Below are 11,209 nucleotides of genomic sequence, written 5' to 3'. Positions count from 1 at the left end.
ATTTTAGGGGGAAATCACTGGTAGAACTGAATAAGTTGTTAAAGGCTTTTTCAAAGTTTAGGACTACTTTATCTTAGGAAAGGATTTATGTGGGTGAAATGACCTTGGAAAATAGTTTTATTCCCAGCATTTTCATCAAATGAGCATTTAGTGTTTCAACCTAAATAATAATCTTAAGCTGATCTATTAAAAGATGACGCGGCGACAGTTTTCTGTATGGAAATTTTCGTCAGAAAAGCAGAACGCTAATTTTATATCATTTTATGTCAGTAATGACAGCTAGTATATCGGAGGTTTCTCTCTAAGCAAGTACAAATTTTCAGAGACAAGTTGTTGTCTCCATGGTTACTTGTAAACAGTCAAGTTTTTGAATGATATACTTATGTCGACCCCCGCAACACACCGTGTTTTGTTTTTTTGGTATTTGTGTTTTTGCTTTTTTGCTTATTATCTGAAACTGAGACTATTATAACACATAACCTCAGTCTTAAAAGGCGAGATCATCGGACTCACCGTTGCACACACTTTCACATAGAAAATCATCAAGTTGAACTATATGTAAAAGACAAAGAAATAGCTCGTAGAACATTTGAAGAGGGCACAACCAATATATAAACTCAATGATAATGACACTCTCAAACATACTATTACAAATTTAACAATTACTAATCTAGTATAACTGATCTTTAACCCCCCTTTATAGATGAACCATATTTTCATATGTAAAACAGGTGCTCTCTATATATAGAGTGGGGTGCTCATTTTCGCCACATCTTTCCATGTTTTCTACAGTTTATGTTCAGGTCTAAATGTTTTTGAAGTATACTGATATTTCTATATGAAGATAACTTCAAATGCAAAATATTCTTAAGCTTGAAAACCGGTTTATTTTAAGAAAATCATCTGAAAAGTTAGATTAAAGGGTGTTTGAAATTTCCGGATTTTTTGTCAATGGGGGACACATATTTGCCGTTTTTACACATCTATTTAAAACCAAATAACCGCAGCTTTTAACAATTTTTATCAAATCATTTGCATTATAGATGAATAGCAGACATTTCAAAAGTATAAAGAATTCAAAATTAGGGCATTCAGTCAAATATTTACTTAGAAATACTTCTTTGAAATTGTGTTTTTTATTCAGGAAATTGTCCGAAAATCGTTGTCCTTTTTTCGGTCATTTTCGGTAGGAGCCGCAATTTTGTCTCAGTTTAAAAAAATATTATATTTGTTATAAAAATACAATTTACGGGTACATTTCTTCCATTTCAGCCATCCTTTGAAGTTTTTACACCTCAACATCCTTAAACGGCGAAATTGTGTCCGCTATGTCATGTATGTTGATTTTTTACTTCTTTTTTTCAGTTTTGGCTGTTATCTGAAAGTTATACATGTTACAGGAGCTTAAAGCTAAACCTGTAAATTGCAAAAAAATATATAAAAGTCTGAATTAGCAAACTGGTGATTTTATTCTTCAGGTGAACAATACAGGCACAGATATAACTCTTCTTTGTCTTTTTAAAAATTGTTGAGCCTATTTTTGATTGCCATATTTGCATCTTCTCCCCCTTTTTTACATCCTTCAATGAATATCATGATTCTTAATAGTTAATTTCTTTCCTTCCATATTAAAATAAGGAGATGTGGTTGATGATTGCTAGTGAGACAACTATCCACATGAGTTCAAATGAAGGGGATGTTAAACCATATACCATGTATACATGTTGCTTTCAGCATTGAGAAAAACTTGTTATACATGTACCATTTGGTTGGCTATAACAGCATTGTACCAACATGAAAAATGTAAACTAATGTGAACTTTAGAGAAAACTTGTGGTCTGATCGATAATAGTTTGACAACCATTTAAAAAATCTGATTTTCATGTTATTATATAAAACATCACTAACATGTTAAATGACAGGGACTTGTAAAACATTGAATGAGTGATATGAGTAAGTTACAGTAATCATGTTCATTGAACAAAAAATATATAGTTCTGTTACCATTCATACATTTGACTGATGAAAAACTTGACAGTACTTAACATTCAGTGAATGGTATAAAAGTTAACAACTACATTTGTATGGGTCACTAGATATATAAGAAGATGTTATATGAATACCAATTAAACAACTCTCCATCCAAGTCACTATTTTTAAAAGTAAATCATTATAGGTCAAAGTACTATAACTTCAACATGGAGCCTTGGCTTACACCAAACAGCAAGCTATAAAGGGCCCCAAAAATGACAAGTGTGAAACCATTCAAATAGAAAAACCAACAGTCTAATCTATATAAAAATCGAGAAAGACTTATGAACCTCATCAACAAATGGCAACCACTAAACATCATGTTCCTGACTAGTAAAGGTGCAAACAAATGCAGCTGGATTGAACGTTTTGATAGGTACCAACCTTCACCCTTATCTGAAACAATCACAACATAGACAGACACTGAACATATGTGTAATGCCTTCAACAATGAACAAAACCCATGCCATGCATAGTTAACTTAAAAAGGCCCTGAAATACAAAACAATGTAAAACAATTCTAAATTACCTGATTTATGTATAAAACAAAATAAATGAAAGAATAGATGTAAAAGACATTTATTTAACCAGGTTTGTTTATTTTGTCCAATATATATTAAATATGATAAAACAAAGATTTTTTTACACTACAAACATGTATTTTAGATTTGATGTCATTTATATCCTACATTTGTACATGTGATTTACAAAATTTGATCTTTTCTAGTATTAATTGAGAGTTAATTTCCACCAAACTCAAATACAAAAAGGCTGTTTACTCGAAACACATGAAATTCAGGAAAGGCACTTTAAAATCTGCTTTATGATAGAGTCTAAGTACGATAAAAGATGTAAATGAGTGAACATGGTGAAAATATAATTGAAAATATTTATTTTTCACTATATATTGGTGGATACCCCCATTTTATAATGGCCTCCCATGAACACCAAGTATGTTTAAATTGATCATCCCTAATACCTAATGGAAAAAAGCATACCTAACCTTTACTTGTTTCAAGCTTAAAATTTACCTCAAAGGAAAATTTACTCATTCAAATTTTATGAAAACATTGTGTTCATACATTAGTTCCACTACATCTTTTAGGAGAGATCTTGAAACTAATTTGTATAAATTGAAATCTTTATCATACATTTCAGGTCAACCTTCTCATTTATATTGGCAGAATATATAATTATTATTAACTGACGAAAAATAAAGGAACTGTTGAAAATGCATGGAGAAATTTGTTGGGCAAGGACAGACATAAAGCTTAACATCAGAAAACCTCTGGATTCTCGGAACTGTTTATCACATTGACATTATCAACATGATCAAATCAGATAGGTTTTAAAAAAGTATATATTGTAAAAGACTTTACACCTTTCACAAAATATCTTACTACTAAAAATGCTAGCAAGTATTGAAATGTTCCTGACACGCAATTATTATCATACCCCTTATCTTGAAAAGATGGGGCATTTATTAATGCACATGATTGTCAGTATGCTGTCTGTCCACCATTCAAAATTTTAGTTTTATGATGATGATTACAGTATCACTTGACCAAATCTGATGAAATTGAAACATCTTGGATAATACTTTATACTGGTCAAGTTTGATTATGATAGCTTTGATGTTTATTGTTCAAGATTTATGACTAAATATGCCCCTTATATAATTATCCACGACCACCTTGAAAGTTTTTTTTAAATCTCTTGCCAAATTTTTTTTAAGTTCTTAAAGAACACAATGCAAGTTGGTTCATGAATGACAGATCAAATTAATTTTGACATTTACTGTTTTAAGAGTTATTACCCTTATTTACCTAAAAATTCAGATTGATTTTGTGTTTCTTGTTGATAACCCGTACGAAAAACATGACACGTACTCCAGCCGGACAGTAGCCGTACTGAGAACCGTACTTATAATATTCATTTGGACTTTTCTTTGAATTGCTTATAATGGATAACACGGCTGGACTTTCAGCGAAATTAGCCGTAAACCGGCTCGAAATATTTAAATTAGCAGGAGTCCGGTTCAGAAAGTCCAGCTGGACTTTCATAAAAGTACGTCTGAAAAATCCAGCCGGCATTTCTGGCAAAAATATAGCCTCTAAAAAGTTCAACCGGACTTTACACAGTCTGGCTGAACTTTGAGAAGTCAAGCTGAACTCTTAAAAGTCCAGCTGGACTTCAAAAAGTTCCGTTTGACCTTTAAAGGCTGATCCACAAAAAAAAAGGGGGGGTCCACCCCCTCAAAACCCTCCCTCTTGATCCACTACTGCTTAGTTTTTCAGATGGTGGATTCTTCTGGTTTGATATGCATCATGCATCCTTTGTTATAATCTGAAAATAAAAAAAAACCAGATGGCATTATGCATATATACTGCTTATTTCTTTTTTCTACGGTCTTTAATACTGGCAAAACCAAGAAATGGGGAATTGTGAAGCTAAATGCTTACTCCTATAAATTTGTGGTTATAATTATCATGATAATATATTGAGCCTAAATAACTTTAAAGTGCATAAAGTAAAGCTTTGAAAATCACTCAAACTGAATGTTTTTGCATGAATAACTATTTAATGTAGGTTTTTTTATTTAAATTCTTTTACTCTTCAAAAATAAAAATTAAGCTTTTTATAATGTTGTAATTATTTCATCAATATGTTGAAAAAAAGAGCAAATCAGATAATATTACCAAAATGGTGAAATTCAATTACATTGTACTTACCAGAATATGCAATCCAAAATACATGCACACAGCATTAATCTTCCTAAATTGAAATTGATGCTAGTCAGAAGGATCCATCTTCTCTAATATAATGTGAAAAGAACTACTTCCAAACATTTGCTTTACATCCAATGTAAATTTCTCATTTTGTTCAAGAAAGAAGACACATCTTCCTGTTTATTCCAAATTCAAATTTTGTTGTATTAATGCAATACATGAGGTTGTTTTAGGAGCTGTGAAAAATTTTCTTCTTATGATTTCTTGCATATGTCTTAATTTTGATTATGTGATATATTAAAAGAAGAAAATCAATTATTAATTTGTTCAATTATTAAATGTTTAATAAAAGTGAAAGAAATTGCAGATATATGTATTTAGAAATGTGTTATCCTTCAAATGGCCTCATGATCAACCTCTGTGGAGATGCTACTTCCTGTGACCTGTCCAGACTAAGGTTAATTGAAAACAGATGGCACTCTCTACAAGACTACTGCTATTAGATCACTGTTATGGCTCAAGTTTCTAATTGATGTTAAAGAATGATGATAATTATTTATTTTATGCATTCATCTTATTAAATATAAATATACTAGAAAATGTATAAATTTAACCTATCATAACAGATGTAATTTTGCTAAGGGTTTTATTTCATGAAAAAGTAAAATGTTAAATAATTGTTGAAAACATATTATATAACTGGGATATAATTGAATCAAAATTAAGTCACCTATATTAAATTTCAACTTTCCATTTACAGTCAAAGTTAAATATATTATAATGGAATTGTAAATCTAGGGAAAGATCACATCTTATAGTTTGATCAAAAAAGTATATCTAAAAAAAAAATATGATATCATTATTATAACTTGCAAATTTCCATTTATAACTGTTTTCCATTTTGAAAGAAATTGTTACTTTCAAATAGCAGAATCCTCGTGGCAAACTTTTTATTTCTGTATTATAATAAAGGGCAGATTTGGCTGATAAAAATTTTCTAAGTCTAAATTCCTGCTCATAAATGACTGTAAAATTTTCTAAGACAAAAATCCTGCTGATCATTCTACAGGAGGGATAATTTTCCTCAAAAGTCCAGCCGTAGTTATTTTCTTGTCAGAATTACAAAAAGTGCGGTTGAACTTTTAAGAAAATACCGGCTGGCAAATAACTGAAGTATAAGAAAAAGTACGTGTACGGCTCATGTCAGACTGGGCTTTTCAAAGTCAGACTGGAATACGTCTCAAGTCCAGCTGAAGTCCAGTTGAACTCCTGTTGAAATTTTCGTACGGGAATGCACCATTTGAAAAAATCTTTTTTCAATTTTATTATAATTTAACACAAGCATGACAAGTGCGGAAACTTAAAATACAGGTCACATTCAATTGTGATTTTGGTTTGTGGCAACTACAGTAAGGGTGTTTTTGCAACCAGGGGTACCTGTGATCACTTGATCACCTAGACTGACAATTTCGAGTTTCTAGTAAAAACTTTTATGAAATGGATAGTAATTTTTTAGTTTTTTAACACAGTTATATTCATGTACATTACAGTTTGTACCTATGAAATGTCAAAAAAAAAGAAAACCAACAATAGAACAAAAGTCCTATATTTCTGTTCATGTATAGTGGAATTTAAACTAAACTACATTGTATCTTCATATACATGTATATATATAACACATGAGGTATAGTCTTACCGGTACTTTGGATACCATGCTTTTGTGTCTTCCACTACTAATGGGAGCTGTTGGGTGTGTGTATGATTAATGGAAGAAACCACCAATCACAACAAAACTAAAATGAAACTTATTTCTCTTATTTTTTTGTGTTTATTTATAAATAAATAACTCCATATGGCATATCTTAATTTTTTAAAGAAAATCGTAATGTATTTAATAGTTTTCTGAAAGTTGTATGTTTATTGATGGTAACAACTTAACATCATATATGTAAACCAACTTATTTTTCAGGGATAGTAGATTTTGTGTAAAGCCCTTTTCAGCTGACTTAGCAGCAGTTTATTCTTGTGTTTTCAACCAAAATGCTATTGATTTCTGTTAGGAAAGACCCCAATTTTAGTTAATCCTGACAATTTTCATTCCAATTAAATGCCTTCGTTGGGTTGAGCAATATCAAATAACCTAGTAAGACTGGCTTTTTCTTCCCTGCTTTACCTCTGACAGACAACATATGTGTCTTTTCTTTCTTTCTTAAACTCACAAAAGTTTCAAAAGTAATAGTCTACAAAAATAAGTTGGTGTACAGTTTTGTAGATTTAGGATCTTCTTTAAATTATACATTTATTACACACTTTTTAATTACAGTGATATATTATATAATGGAAAGTTAAAGCTGGAAGTAAGGTGCATACCATGAAAGTACCTGACAAGTGGACTTACAAGATCTGGTGTAAGAACATTTGTGAATTGTTGAAGAAGCACAATAAAAGAAGTCCATGAAGTTTTTGAAGATCTTGTTGTCAGGTTAATTTCAAGTCATCCCTTTCATGCTTTACACATTTGTTTGCCTTAATTGATATATCCCCATTGATTGACATATAACTTGATACCAGCTAAAACACAAGTCACCTAAAATTGGATTGCCATCAAATATTAACTTGTTGAAATAGTGTACATGGCTTTGTGCTTTGAACAATTAGTCCAATTAAAACTTTCAACAGGTTGTCAACTATATTAAGCAAACATATTCAACAAGTGACAAATAATATCAAAAATATTTTAACACCCTCAGCACTTTTATAATATGTACAATATCAGAATTATTAAAATTTATGTTATTTGTCCAATGATTTAACAAAAAATTTTATGAGGTTCAGTAGTTTGATTGATTTGAAATAAGATATCAAATATCAGAATGTCAACTGAAGAAAATGTAGAGAGTGCACAGAAAATTTATAAGAAAATGTAAAGAATGCACAGACAAAATAAGAAAATATATGGATTCACAGAAACAATAGTTGTATAATCATGTATATAGGAATAATAGGTATAATATTAAGACTTCTAATTCTGGATACTATTTTTTTTTTTTTGCAGAAATCAGAGATGTATTGAATAGATTTTAAATCTGACACAAAATAATCTAATAGAATTATTTTATTTTTTTCAGTATCTGACTTCATTGGTAGATGTAATTGAACAGTTTAATAAACCAGCTCCAGCAAATCTAGATCATTGTTCCAATACTCCAGCAAAAAGATTTATCATTAGAATTCCAGGAAGTCGCAACAAATTTATTTTATGGTTTGATCCTAAACACTATCATCATTGCAATTGGTTTAATATTATACCAGGCTCTTGAGTCTGAGGAAAGGAATGTTATTTTCCTTAGTTTACTGTTAAAATAGAGAACCTGAATAATGAAAAGAAGCTTTTTTTTGGCATGTGATAGTAATTATACCCCACGCAACGGGTTGCGGAGGGTATAATGTTTTTGACCCGTCTGTCCGTCCGTCAGTCCGTCCGTCAGTCCTGTTTCTTGTCATCACAACTCCTCTCAAACCACACAATAGAATTTCACGAAACCTTTTCAGATAATAAGGACATACTATGTAGTTATGCATATCGACGGGAAATTGCGATTCAATTTTTTTTCTAGGAGTTACGCCCCTTTGAACTTATTGACTTTAATGTACTACTGCAACAGTTTGTCATCGCAACTTCTCTCAAACCACACAACAGAATTTCACGAAACCTTTTCAGATAATAAGGACATACTATGTAGTTGTGCATATCGATGGGAAATTGCGATTCAATTTTTTTTCTATGAGTTACGCCCCTTTGAACTTATTTGCCTCACTATACTGTTGACTCCTCTCGCTTGGAATTTAAATTCCCCAAAAATACTGAACAGTAGTTATTTTATTGAAGTTGTATGCTGGGTTTACCCTGCGTCCGTTTTCTTCTTGCCACGCCTTTGGCTAATGCTTTAAGTGGTTTTCATGAAACTTTGATGAATTATTTATTTCTATTGAAATGAGCTACCTTTCGTTTGATAGAAATTTTAGATTTTACTTTTCCTAGCTATGGGGATTTTTTTTGTTAACAAAAAGGGGGATTTTCCTGTTTTCGGACAAGAATTCATAAGTGCTTTGAGCAGTTTCATGGAACTTTGATGACTGCTTTATTTCTATTGATGTGAGCTCCCTTAAGCTTTTTTTTTTTATAAATTTCTGATATGAAATATAGGCATTATGGAATGTTATAAATGAGAGGCATATAATGTGCTCATTGCACTGCTGTATATTTAACTAGTTCATTGTAAATTCTATTTCTCAAATTAGGTTTGTGTGTAACATCTTTTTTATTGTTTTTTTTTCTTAAAAGTTCCTCTTGCTCATTTTTCTCTTACTTATTTAATTGTATTTTATTGTAAACTTTAAGTTTTTAATCAATTGTAACCTGTTGACTATTTTTTTTAAACATCATTTATGGCATTTAACTATATTTATTGTATATTTTAACTATTTTGTTGTGACGGTTTTTTTGTTGTTGTAAACTTTGATATGTGAGAAACTGTGAGTGAATAAATGTCCGTTGTTTCGGTGTCAATGTCGCATGTTTTGTATCTTTAAGTAGAAATCAGGTATTCTTAAAACGAAACATTTATTTAATCTGAACTTCCAACCTCATTTAGTTTCCACATTTATGAAATTTATATCAAAGTTTTATACATGTATCAGCAATGTCTCATCCAAATATATCTGTTTTCAGTGATTGTGATGAATTTTATATTATATATCTGTTTTCTTTAAAATATGTAGAACTAGGTATCTAGTTTTCTTGTATGAAGTAAAATGTTATGTTACGTTAATTTCAAGGTTAATTATTTTAACTTTGATATTTATTTTTTTCACTATGAAATCAAAAATACTTGACATATTGAATATGTTTTTATTATGGAAAATTTTAGTACAATATTTTTTTTAGTTCATGTTAATTAAGTTTATAACAGTTTATTATTATTACTAGTTTACTTAAAGGCACACATTGTATGCAACAAGAGCAACACAATATAGTATACAAAATGATAAATTGGTCAATAAATATGACAAGAGAAGAAAAAACACAACCCTTTTATCACTAGGGGTGGGAAAGAGGTTTTAATTATTTGTGAAATATGGTCAGGATAGTACTAGCATAGGACAAAAAATTTCCAGATAGATATAGTATTAGTATTATATATAGTGTTTATGTACTTTGCATTGAAGCTAATATTGACCTGGTTTTACGAATCAGGTTTGTCAGTTCTGTTCCGCTTACACTTTTCCATTGTTTTGATGTCAGACTATTTCATGGGCAAAAACTCAATCAATACTTATAAGTGTCATATTTTATGCTTCAGTCAGAAATGAGAATTATATTTATTGTTGCTTTAAGGGTATTATATGTGTTAGGATTATGTTTTCTATTGAAGATTTGGGAGTGATGTTTAATGAGTATTTCTGATGGTATATATGCTACGTAGAAATTAAATTTTTAGTTGCCTTTTCAATAAAGCAATCATTTACTATTATGAAGTTTTTGTGTTTGTTGCCAATCTCAAATGGTTTTAACAGCAAAAGCAGAACAGTAGTAAAAAAAAACAAATTGACCACAGCAAGTATTCTAGTAATTAAAGTAATAAGTAAAAAGCTGCTTTGGTCATGATGTTCATAATGGCACCATCTTCCCTATTTTGATGATTAAAAAATCTTGTATTTCCTTGATGTCATTAACAATTTGTGTACAAGTCAAATACAACTTCCAGTTGCTTGTTAACAGTAAAGAATACTACCACAGCAGAGTTGATCAAACAGGATTTTTCTGAATATTAATTTCAAAAATTAAAATCTATTTTTATAGTCTAAAATGATAAAATCCCAATAATAAATATGCGCAATAATTTCTGAATTTACAGTATATGAAATTAGGGTTTTCAAACCACTCCTTTTTTAAGTGAATGGTTCAAGAATGAATCTTGTAATATATATTATCTGCACATCAATGAAACAAAGCCATGATCAGCTAGCAAAGAAATTAATTTCTCATACAGATAAAATATCGAATAAGTGATTAATGTAGGTAAATTTTTAGGACAACTTACTCTTTTAACATGTTTATGACTGCAAACATTTGCAATCATAAAATGGTATGGCTATTTAAATGATGTTTAAAAGAAAAATCAAAGTCTTTGATTCTTGGGATTATGAAAAATGCTGGATCTAACTGCACATTTAGATTTCGGACCCCACTTTAAATTGGTCCATATTAAAGTCCAAAGGATCCAAATTGTTTGATTTCAACAAATATTTAATATGTGGTGTCCCTCAAGATGCTGAATCTAAAGAGAATTTAGACATTGATTTTTGAACCCAATTTTCAAATTAACTGGTCCATATTGAGGTCTGAAGGGTCCAAAATTGAAGATAAATGGACTTCATCAAAAATT

General features: G+C 30.3%; 1 long non-coding RNA gene across 2 annotated transcripts; it reads left to right on the top strand.

Annotated features, from left to right (window-relative positions):
- Window positions 1-1,346: 1,346 nt before the first annotated feature.
- Window positions 1,347-10,294, top strand: LOC139516481 (uncharacterized). Of its 2 annotated transcripts, XR_011662974.1 has the most exons (4): window positions 1,347-1,478; window positions 3,190-3,387; window positions 7,084-7,242; window positions 7,889-10,294. It is a non-coding gene; the product is annotated as an uncharacterized lncRNA (long non-coding RNA). The 2 variants fall into 2 exon arrangements; XR_011662973.1 differs by lacking the exon at window positions 1,347-1,478 and having other exon boundaries at window positions 2,942-3,387.
- Window positions 10,295-11,209: the final 915 nt, after the last annotated feature.

The sequence above is a fragment of the Mytilus edulis genome, chromosome 3 (assembly GCF_963676685.1).
Source record: "Mytilus edulis chromosome 3, xbMytEdul2.2, whole genome shotgun sequence".
NCBI classification, from domain to species: Eukaryota; Metazoa; Mollusca; class Bivalvia; order Mytilida; family Mytilidae; genus Mytilus; species Mytilus edulis.
Note: the sequence above shows the minus strand (reverse complement) of the source record. Positions and strands in the feature narration are given on the sequence as shown.